The following is a 12,355-nucleotide window of genomic DNA, read 5'->3' on the forward strand; positions in this document are numbered from 1 at the left end:
AAGGAACCCAGGGCCCACTGCACCAGCATATGGTCTTACAATGGGTCTGAGGATCTCATCCCGGTACCTAATGGCAGTCAGGGTACCTCTGGCTAGCACATGGAGGGCTGTGCGGCCCTCCAAAGAAATGCCTCCCCAGACCATCGCTGACCCACCACCAAACCGGTCACACTGGAGGATGTTGCAGGCAGCAGAACGTTCTCCACAGCATCTCCAGACTCTGTTACATCTGTCACATGTGCTCAGTGTGAACCTGCTCTCATCCGTGAAGATCACAGGGCGCCAATGGCGAAGCTGCCAATCTTGGTGTTCTCTGGCAAATGCCAATCGCCCTGCACGGTGTTGGGCTGTAAGCACAGGCCCCACTTGTGGACGTCGGGCCCTCGTACCACCCTCATGGAGTTTGTTTCTGACAGTTTGAGCAGAAACATGCACATCAGTGGCCTGCTGGAGGTCATTTTGTAGGGCTCTGGCAGTGCTCCTCCTGTTCCTCCTTGCACAAAGGAGCAGATAGCGGTCCTGCTGGGTTGTTGTCCTCCTACGGCCCCCTCCACTTCTCCTGGTGTACTGGCCTGTCTCCTGGTATCTCCTCCATGCTCTTGACACTGTGCTGACAGACACAGCAAACCTTCTTGCCACAGCGTGCATTGATGTGCCATCCTGGATGAGCTGCACTACCTCAGCAGCTTCTGTGGGTTGCAGACACCACCTCATGCTACCTCTAGTGGTGAGGGCGCTGGCAAAATGCAAAAGTGACCAAAAATCATCCAGAAAGGACGAGGACAGAGAAATGGTCTGCGGTCACGACCTGCAGAACCGTTCCTTTATAGGGTTGTCTTGATAATTGCCTCATTTCCACCTGTTGTCTGTTCCATTTGCACAACAGCAGGTGAAATTGATTCACAATCAGTGTTGCTTCCTAACTGGACAGGTTGATTTCCCAGAAGTGTGATTGACTTGGAGTTACATTGTGTTGTTTAAATGTTCCCTTTATTTTTTTTTGAGCAGTGTATTTGCGTGCATTTTAACATGCAACAGTTTTTTTTACTTGAATAGATGTGATGCCCCATTTGGTGTTTTCCATTACTGAATGCCAAAGTTAATTGAAAAATTAGGCAGCACAGTGACTCAGTGGTTAGCACTGTTGCCTCGCAGCAACAAGGTCCCATGTTCGCACCTTCATGATCCTTTCTGTGTGGAGTTTGTATGTTCTCCGAGTTGGTTTCTATGGTTTCCTCCCACCATCACTATGCTTTGCATGGTGGGAGGTTTCATCAAATACGTATGTAATAACAATATTCCTGTCAGTACCCGCGACAAAGTTGCTGCAATTGAGGCTGCCCACTCCTCCTAGTGTGTGTGTGTGTGTGTGTGCGTGTGTGTGTGCGTGTGTGCGTACGTGTGTGATCGGTCAAATGCAGAAAATCAGTTTTCAATCATGGTCTCTGAACGCTTGGTCGTCTGTAACCACATGGCTAACTTGGACATTCAGCAACCAGAGCATGATGGCCAGCATTCTTAACAGGCAGGAAACTCCTCTTCTCCCATGGGCACACTCTGGATGATGTATTTCCTGTTTATGTCATGGGCAGCCCCTACAACTGTTAATACCACAGAGAGCCTGGACTAAGGTCAAATAGTCTTCACAAGAATGACATAACTCTAAAGCCTATGTGACCTTTTCCTCCACCTTTGTGGGGATGTTTTATCCACAGTAGCAAAGGTTTCCATAAAAAGTAGTGCCTGTTTCTGGTCTCCCAGGCAAAAGCAGACATCAATCTAATAAATGCCAAATTCTGATTCCCACATAAGATATGGTCACAACTTCTCAGAAGTCCTGGAAAGCATTTCTAACATCGAGTCATTAACTTAACCCAGACACTGAAGCATAATAGAGTTCATGTTTAATAAAACACAAAATGTGTACCTCAAGGTAAAAACAGAACAATATGCCACAGGATAACAACACAACTTTGACACGTTAAAACACATTTACCTATGATTTGTGTCATCCCACAGTTACTACAAGTATTGTTTTGAGAGCACTACAAGAGAAAGCCCAACTGTGTCACTTGATAATAAAGTCTTATTTGTTTCATGTTGCCAACTAGCATTTATTTTTGTTAAAAATGGTTTGGAAATTGTGTTAACTTCTGTTTCAGTCTATCAGCTTTTAAGTTCATGAACATTCACCAAACCTATGAAAAACCTCTTATTTATAGGTGGGGGAAGAAAAACATGCATTCTTACATGCATACTTCTAAAAGAACAAAAGCATGCACATACTGTACACACACAGGCACATGCGTGCACATACCTCAATTGCAGGCCATAAACATCTGATATAAATCCTTCTGGGAGGATTACTAAATGGTTCCTGTTTAAAAATAGGCACAGTGTTGCTCTACAGATTCTCCATTAAATAACTGTTGAGAACATAAAGTGGTAAATTACTTAAACACTGGTATGCGCACACACAAAGAGTAACCAACTCTTTCCACTCATTATTACACATATCTGTATTTCGTGACATTTCCACAGGGGATATCGTTGATTTTATTACAATCCAACATTGGTTTGAAGATAACTTTTGTTCTTCTACTTTTGTACTTACTTACCGTTTTCTTCCCATGGTGCAGCTACTTTAATCCATTATGTCAATACTAAACAGCCTTCAACTATTACATTCACTGATGTTGGCCAATAAACTCACAAACTGAGCAAGTTGCTTTGGCTATTGAAAGTTAGCCTTTTCAAATCTTTACAATGAGGAAAAACTCTGTGGGTTTTTTCATGTGGTCTGCTCTGAACAGAAGGTTTTCTGTTGACAGACCGTTTTTGTGTTTATTCAGTCATAAGAAAACAATAACACAAATAACAAGAACAGACCAGTAAGATTGAATTATGCCGATTCCAAATTTAATTTTACATCCATGTTTCTTACTATCAGCAGGAATACTTCTCTAGTTTTTTGCACTGCCTCAACAAGGAAACCCAAATAAATCAAATTAAAAACCAAAGCGCAAAGAGGAAGCTTATTAGTGACACTCAAAATTTTTAAATAACTGCTGATGTTAAAAATAAACTGCTTCTTTTTAGGGCAAGAACTTTGGTGTCTTGCTATCGTAAGAGGAATCTCTCTTCAAGGGCTCACAGTGCAGCTACATTGCATCCCGTTGCTTGAAGGGACTGTTTGTTTACGTGTGTGCATTTACATTTAATAGAAGTGTACCAGTGTGTGTATATATATACATTTTTGTTTTTCTTTTTTCTTTTTTTTTTAACTGATCATTTTCTTCTTTACTTGCATGGTTGCTTCTTTACTCTTCATTCTGACTCAGTCAACTCAACAGCAGCTCTTAATATCTCAGTCAATTTTGAGCCATATGTGAGCTCTTTATGTATGAACTAATGCTGAAGTTACACAGCTGCCCAAGAGTAGTCAAGCATCCAGGTACCTTTTATCTCTAGTCATTTGGGCACCATTTGTTAAAAGTGCCATATCTCCCAGTTCTTTCTCTAACCCCACTCAAATTAAACCATTGCACTTAATTGTTGAATCATAATCGTATTTTAAATTGAATGTGTTGAACATAGAGCCCGAAGAACAAAACATGTGTAACTGTCCAAATACTTATGGGCTGTATGTCATAGTATTTGTTCCAAGTCTTTGTTCCAAGTCTAAGTCAAAAACTGCTTCTCACATCCTTACGGAAAACAAAATGCTGCAGAGATATAGTAGGGTAGTTAGACAAGGCTACATCTAATAGAGTGGTAAATTGTTATGTAACCTGTCAATGAGGTTAACTGAACCAGAATAAATAATGATATAGTGTGTTCCAATGTGAAAAGGGATGTGACAGTAAGAGATGAAAGTGAGGGTCAGAGATAAGCAGATAAAGGACATAACTGGGGAAGAAAGTTACCACATACTTTCACCCTCACCGAAAGTTGAAGCAAAGTTTTCCTCTACAGTACACAAAGTTCTTTCTTGCCTCGTCCATCAAGAAAGATTTGCAGAGTTTTGTAAGCTGAAACGGAAGTTTGTTAAACAAAAGAGGTCTAAGCAAGCAGAGTTCAGATGGCTCAAAGTTACTGTCTGTTAAATACACTGTCAAACATGTTGACACTCTACACACACAGGTTCCAGAAAATGATGCCCTCTGATTAGACATATGACAACAGCATCAACAACTGAATTTGCAACCAGTTTCTCCAGAACATCCAGGGGTACCAAATTCACAAATGGTCATCTCCAACATTTTCATAAAATTCTTGTAGCTCACAATCAGCCTCACTTCTCACTTCGTAGGCTCACCAAGACAGAGATCAAGGCCAGATAGTTGCTATTATTTCAAATACAAACAAATATGGAACCTGCTCACAACAGGAGAAGCTTAATGTTTATGACTAAACACTGCTGGCCAGCGTTTTTGTTTATGATTACATTGGGCTGAAAAGTACAGAAGTCAGATTACGTGCAGCGGCTATCAACAAAGACAAAGCACAGTGGGATAGGGCAAACACGAACGTCCTGTCGTGAGTGAGGAGAGAATGTTTGTTTTCACCGAACCCTGGGTGAATGTCTCTACCTCTCCAGATCTCTGGTCCACGGTTCTCACTCAGTTTTCTTCATCACTCACATTTTCTCTGTTTTTAACTCCCTCCCCTCTGGATCTCTTTTACACTCATTTGAAATCCTGTTTGAGCTGGTTCCTCGTCTGCAATCTGTCAAGACAAGGAGTACGGTCCTGATGTTATCATGTCCATCAGCAGGAGATTTCCTGAGAGGATGGCATGCGTGCATGCGTGCGTCCTGAAGGGCAAACATTTAAGTGTAGCACTAATCACAAAGGAAGAAGTGATGTTGTTGTAGCAGATCCTGAATGGAATGGCACTAGTTTAACTTAGCATTTCATTTATCATGTAGAATCCATAAACTGTGTGCTTCAAAACAAATAGTGGAATAACAAACTCTCTGTAATTATAAACCAAATGTTTAACGGGTTAAAAAGATAAGAAGTACATTTTTAATATGACTGTGCACTTCTGGAATAGATTCCATTTGACATTGGATCTCCTTTGCAAATATGATGCTGCCTATTCCATATCGGTGTGAGTTATCCGGCTTTGCCACAGTATCTCTGTGGTAAGACACAGCATGCGCATTAAGTGTGTGCAAGAAGAGATATCGGCCTAACTTATCTCAGCTGTTTTCCTAGCAGACAGATGTATAGTCTCTGCCAGGGCATCTGGTCTGAGAGATGCGATCCACACATGTTGTACAGGGACTGAGTGGCACACAGAGGGAATTACAGATAACCGAGATTACTTATATTAGGTTTTTGACAAGATGGTTAATAATAGAGTGGGAAATGTATATATATATATATATATATATATATATATATATATATATATATATATCTAAAATGTCGTGGGAGAGTATCCTGGTTAATACTATTGGCCCTTTCCAGGGTTGCTATGTGTGTTGTCAACTCTCGATCATATTTACACAGAAGCAAGATGGAAATGTAATATACAAGTAATACAAGTAATATACTTGTATGTTGATACAACATTGAGTAAGCCTCTACAAAAGTTGTTTCAATGCAACTAATATTACAATTGCCACTAGTTGCAGCATTACTGATTAAGGTGGTAGATAGCCACATAAAGGAAACAAAATTTCACATGTTTGCCCTCTGTGGTCAATATTTTCACATGTATTATTCATTCATTGCCGGTCTTTCGATGACATTAACCAAACCAACTTCCTTGACTAAACCATATCTTAACCAGTTTTTTTGCAGTCATAAGCAGATGTATTCTTGGGAAAGCTGAGTCCAATGTGCACTTTGCTGTGAAACTGATACCAAACCATGCTTATGGACTTGAGGTTGCAGTGGTCAGTCTGTCCGGCCAAATATAACTTCTCTTTACCCTCTACATTGGGTGAGTAACTCCCCAGTCCTTATGTTTATGACTAAAGACAAACATTTCATCTGCAGTTTGGTTTTGAGTTATCTGTGAAATATTTGACCAGCTTTTATTCCACCAGCCAGGGATGAAGAGAGGTGGCCTCGTAGTCCGTGACCTGTAATCAGTCACCACCTCAAATCCTACAATAATCAGTGCTACAAACAAAACTAATCTTCAGTCCCAGAGTTTGGCCCAGTTGGTCAGACACGTGTGCAAATCTTATCTACTCGAATACTAAGAAGTAGAATGGAAGACTGCAAAACCCCTTGTTGCAAATTAGTGATTTATAAATAATCCTGAAGGGTAAATAAACCCAACTATATTAGATGGGGAAAAAAAAAAAAAAAAAAAAATAGGCAGTATTTCTTTGCAAGTTACTGAGTCAAGTTAATTTTACACATGAAACAGATTAAACTATTAAAACTCTCGGGGCATAATTACAACAAGCACCCACGAGACATTAGACCAGGTTACAATCAACAACTGCATACAAATGTAGAGGTTACTTGACAATGAATGCATGTAAAATGAGCTCATTCCCAGGAGAAAATATTGCTGCATAAAAATGGGTCATATATTTACCGTGTACATGAGAAGAGAATATATGAACGGTCCCCTAATGTGGTATTCGCAATGTCGGAACTCCAAATTTTCGAAAGCCCTCGAGTTCACGAGTTATGATGCGGATGTTTACGGTAATGGCAGATGCCGTGGAAGTTAATTTAGTTAAACTAATATATTGTAACGTTAGTCATGTACAGTTTGTCTTTATAACTTGGATAAAAGCCTAATTCTGAGGAAAATGTTGAGCTTCCCAATGGCCTAATTATTAAATTGTTAGCCTCTGTGCCTCGACACCGTTTACATTGTTGTTGCCAGGAAATGGCGTTTTTTTTTTTTTTTACAAATAACCACTTAAATGGCCAAGCATACGGTGCACAGGACTTCCCATGTTGTAACCACGAGCTATCGAGTTCTATCTGAACGCACCATTTATGTCTGCTCTGAGTGAAAAGTCTATTTGGTTTCAAACTGTTCAAAAGTTATAGCACAGTGCTAAGGGTGCTCATGAACATGAAATAACAAACTGCAGAGCCGCATTCTGGCAAATGCTTGATTTTGCACTGTAAGCAATATAACCACAACGATGATGGGCCTTTTACACAACGGATATTTTGATTTGTCCTACAAGGAGAAACAGGTGTTATTAATGTTGGCTCTCGGTAAGCAGCAGCAACACTGACAATGAGCCAGCACGCACAAGACGAACCCTAAACGAAGTTCATCTAAATGGAATGCAGTCACTGTGACTTTCATTAGTTACAACTGGGCTGTTCCTACCATAACATCCTCCAACAAATCCGCTTTACTTCTCTGTAGCCACACAATACTATTTCTAACCAATGAAGCTGGGCAATCCAGTGGTAAATGCAGTAGGACCGATAGCATGGTTACTTTATTAGAATGACAGCAGCGTTGTCAAAGTGAAGTTTCACTTTGCCTTGACACAAAACACCACTGCTGATGAGTATTTAGGTCAGTGGCTGGTCTACCAGAAAACTACTACTACTACTACTACTACTCAGTAAACAACCTCATTTTCATTACAATAATTGAATTGTGCTCTGACTGAACACAAAAACATAAAGTGGAAAAAATCCTGAACAGACCACAGTTTTCTATTGAAACTCCTCTCTTGTCTTTGTACTGGGATATTGGAGGCTACAAGCTGGCATAGGCAATGTACGAGACCTTGCTTCTAAACGGCACTCTCCAAACAATTATCTGTCCTTGCTGCTTCGAATTGCTTGAGTAAATAAAATATAGATTATTATTATTGGTGTTTAATACTTTCTCAAGTCTGAGGCAGTTTGTAAGCTATAATTTATTTCACTGTAATACTAAATATATCTAATATATAGCTACAGAGACAGATGTTCCTGCCAAAGTGGGTGATGATAACTGCCCACTTGTTTCTCATTTCCCATTAGTATTTATTCCCTATGGTTGCTTCGGACTCTTTCCTAGATATTCCCCTCAAGTACTGTACTTCCTCTTTAAATTAGATGTCACAAGACATTGACCAGGCAGACCCAGGCATACAGTAACAGTCTCTGGTAGACAAACATAGTTGATCATTATCTTACTTGTACGTTTATCTGCAATCGTAACTGTCCACAATCTTAATGTGTCACTGGAGACTGACCTGGATGCTATTCTTCTCCTTTTCTAAACCCCTATGGTTTGTGTAACTAAATACCTCATTATATGCCATCATGTTATGTCAAAACTAATAAAAAATCGTCACAAAAACAAGACTAACTCCTGCCCAAGCAGACAGAAACTACTACAAGTTGCTCTCAGTCTAGCTTTAGAGACTGGCAAAGCTGCTTTGGAGATGATGTATTACCACAGCCAACCTTTCAGTCACCAGAGCAGCCAGGTTTCAAGGCATTCATTGTCCACAGATCCACATCTTCAGCGCTGGAGACAAAGTGGAAGGGCCCCCGTGGCCACGTCAAGCTAATCATGGCAGCCAAAGGTAATTGGATTGACTTAAATCCCCACAGGCACAGTATTAGAAAATCCTAATCAGTGTCATTCGTAGAAAGACAAGGGGTGCTTAGCTTTCACAACCAATTAGAGTTAGCCATGCAGCCAACAACCATTCGTTCAAAAAGCAGAGAAATCCCCTCTTTCAGACAAAAGTCTTTAAAGTTGTTATGCATCTCAAGTTTAGACAATGGGATGACTGTGGCTGTGATTTACTGAGAAATGCACTGAAAGGTCAGTATTTTACAGAAAATAAATTACATCACCAAGGAAAGTTGTCTTTAAGTATTCTATCAGAAAAGTTGTCACACGTTTCCGTTTCCAACAGAAAATAACTTTACGAATGTAAGCAGATGATATTCACCGTGCCTCTCAATATGATAATCTGGAGTACAATTTCATTTTAGACCATCTTCTCTTCATTTAAACAAAAGAGCAGCCCCATTGCCACAATTCAAAATGCACATTTGGTACCTGCTGTTAATACAGATTTTTGTAAATGTATGGAATAATGCAAGACAAATATTGAATGAATTTATTAACATTTTCTGACAAAAAAACAAAAAAGGAGGCTTTTATTTTCAACTATCGGTTAAACCATTAAGAAACATGAAATCTTTATTTTCCTGTCCAACTTTGTCATTTCTGTTCATGAATTAATTGTAAGTCACATGATGCCCTTTCATCTCTTACACTGAATATTATAAAATGTTAAACTAATGTAAAGGTTATAAACGCATGAGATATTAGTCTGAAACAATGAAAACTTACATTTTGATCTGGAGGCTGATAAGACAAAATGTCTTTCCAGGAAGTTTGAGGTAATCCAACGCTGCCATCTAGTGAGCCATAACCACAATTGCAGGTCAGAAAAATACACTGCAGCTGGTAGCGTTAAGGCAGGCAGGAAGGTCAAAAGCTGGAGTGAGTCATGATTAGGTCATTCTGGTAACAGAAGCTTTACAGCATCACAAGTGTTCCGGTGCATTACAGACACATTATGTGAGAGAGTAAAGGACCAGCAGTAGCCAAATAACAGTTTATCGTACTTGACAAGTTAACCGGTTAGCCAAAGCAGAAAACTTTATTCGTTTGTATCTTTTGAGTCTAGAGTTAAAAACAAGTTGCAAACAAACCTGTCTGTGATCTTTTGCCTCAGTCAACCAATTGTTGTTGTTAAAAATGCATCATGTGACCTCAACAGGAACCTCAAAAATACTGGAAATAGCTGCAGACCTCAAGAGGACAACAATCAAAGCCCCAGTTCATATCTTTGACCAATCCTTAACCTGGACACACCTCTTCAACTTAACTCAGCACCTGCATCAGCAGCACCAACAACATCATCAAAAAAGTCCAGCTAAGACTGGACTTCCTCAGGCAACTAAACAAGTATCATGTCCAACTGGATAGTCTCACATCTATACGTTTCTTTTTTGTGTATGTCGGCATGCAAAACTGTTGTGTGGCGATATTATGTATCTTCCACTGACCACACCAGGTAGACCTAGAAGTAAGGATCAATGTAAGAAGCTCCTATAACAGTACTTTGTCCTCACAGTACCTTTTCCCTCAGACCATCAAGTTCTTTCCTGTGCTGTAAACAAGCTGACCCTTGTGGGCCTCATGTTTCCTGGGACCTGCCCCTCCTGCTTACACGTCTTTTCACAAGACTGAGTAATCCTGGTGGAAGAACTGACTGTGTCAGGCCCTGCCTGCCTGCTGATCACTGACCCCCACTTGTGAACAGCACTGCATGGGTTAGGAAATAGCCTTATATGGTCTATGGCATCACATGTATTACCTTGCCAATTCACAGCGTCATCAGGGAAGAAAAAAAACCTTCTATGATCAAAGTCTCACAGTCTGTCTGGACAGAGGAGGGAGATTAAGAGGGCAGAACATTTTATTGTCGGGCATGGCTGGAAAAAAAACAAAGGTAGCAATTTGTGAGGAATCCTGATATGACTTGGGCAGTGAAAAAAATATTTTGGCAAAGGACAATTTGTTTACAATTACTTCTGAATGTACATGTTTGCAGGTTAACAGATGTTACAGACGTTATAATTAACATTTTTTTTAAAATGATAATTATAACTGACATTTCCCTCAATCTTTTTTTTTTTTTTCAAAAATATAGTGAGACCGGCTACTACAACTTCCTCTGGAGTATGTTGATATACTGTATGTATGTTACGGTAATGGTTCGTATGTTGAGCAAAAGATTACATGTGCCCACACTACCAAGATTTTTAATGCAAACCGGATTCTAACATTTGATAAAGTGAACTCAATCTGCATATTAGCCTCGACAGTCATATCATACGCTAACATCTTCTAACAGTTTATCAAGATTCGAAAGTTTAAAGGTATTTACTATATGTTACAAAAACTTCCTTGTAGTTGATAAGAGTCTCAGAAATATACTGGCCCATTAACTTCTGAAAAATTTACGCGATGATCTTCAACTTGTGTAATCCATACATCCGTTAAAACTACATTACATTTGGCTGAAAGGGCTGTAATTAGGAAACATGTTTTGCGCAGGGCTTACTTTCTGTAATGTCAGCATATACATCTTAGTGATTTATTTTCTCTTCATTCACTTTCAGTTTGCCTCGTACACCTGAAAAAGGTCACAGACCAAAAGCTTGAATGCAATTAAAAAGTTGGTAGATCCTGGCGTACAAAAGCTCTTTTTCCCCCCCTGGAAAACAATATGTAAATGTAATTGTCCCTCTGCACATCAACCTAGTGACTGAATTACACTTCAGCTCTTTTGCAGTATTTTTTCATCAAATGGAAAATGGTTGTTTCTGAAACAAAGTAAAAGGCATAGAAGTAAAAAAAAAAAACAGTTCACACACCCTCTGCGGCCCAAACAGAGCAGCAGCAAGATCTGAAACCGTCTTAAATAGGCTCTCTAATAACAGCCTTTCTTGACTGTCTTTGATCAGTTGCTTTTTTATAGTGTACACTACATTATTCTTGGAAAGGGGAGGGTACATTTCACCCTCTCTCACTGATGTTCCAGCCTTTCCTCGAAGCTTCAACAGCTGCAGACAATCACAGTTCCTAATATATTACACTTAACATGCAATTATTGTCACCCCCCCCCCCCCCCCCCCCCCCCCCCCCCCCCCCCTCTCTCTCTCTCTCTCTCTCTCTCTCTCTCTCTCTCTCTCTCTCTCTTCTCTCTCTCTCTCTCTCTCTCTCTCTCTCTCTCTCTCTCTCTCTCTCTCTCTCTCTCTCTCTCTCTCTCTCTCTCTCTCTCTCTCTCTCTCTCTCTCTCTCTCTCTCTCTCTCTCTCTCTCTCTCTCTCTCTCTCTCTCTCTCTCTCTCTCTCTCTCTCTCTCTCTCTCTCTCTCTCTCTCTCTCTCTCTCTCTCTCTCTCTCTCTCTCTCTCTCTCTCTCTCTCTCTCTCTCTCTCTCTCTCTCTCTCTCTCTCTCTCTCTCTCTCTCTCTCTCTCTCTCTCTCTCTCTCTCTCTCTCTCTCTCTCTCTCTCTCTCTTCGGACGAGCTACCCTCACATGCTGAAATGACCTGGGTCCAAAGGCTCAAACTGCTCAGCTGTTTAAAGTGGAGGGATGGAATCATTTTTAGTTGATCTCTTAATCTGACACTCTTCTCTCTCTCCCGTCTCCTCACTCTTTCCCCCCTTGAGCTTCCACTTCACCATTGATTATTTTCCAGACTGCCACGTCGCTGTCTGTGTGCCTGTGTGTGTGTGTGTGTGTGTGTGTGTGTGTGTGTGTGTGTGTGTGTGTGTGTGTGTGTGTGTGTGTGTGTGTGTGTGTTTGGGAAAGGCCTGCGTACACAG

General features: G+C 40.4%; 1 long non-coding RNA gene across 1 annotated transcript in view; it reads right to left on the reverse strand.

Moving 5' to 3' along the window:
* LOC138616265 (uncharacterized) overlaps positions 1–12,355 on the reverse strand; it is a 244,587-nt gene that overhangs the window by 172,544 nt on the left and 59,688 nt on the right. The window lies entirely within an intron of this gene.

Source organism: Brachyistius frenatus, unplaced genomic scaffold, assembly GCF_029030835.1.
Source record: "Brachyistius frenatus isolate BFR_SWC_R1_liver_20210118 unplaced genomic scaffold, ASM2903083v1 Contig_9, whole genome shotgun sequence".
In the NCBI taxonomy this organism is placed as follows: Eukaryota; Metazoa; Chordata; class Actinopteri; family Embiotocidae; genus Brachyistius; species Brachyistius frenatus.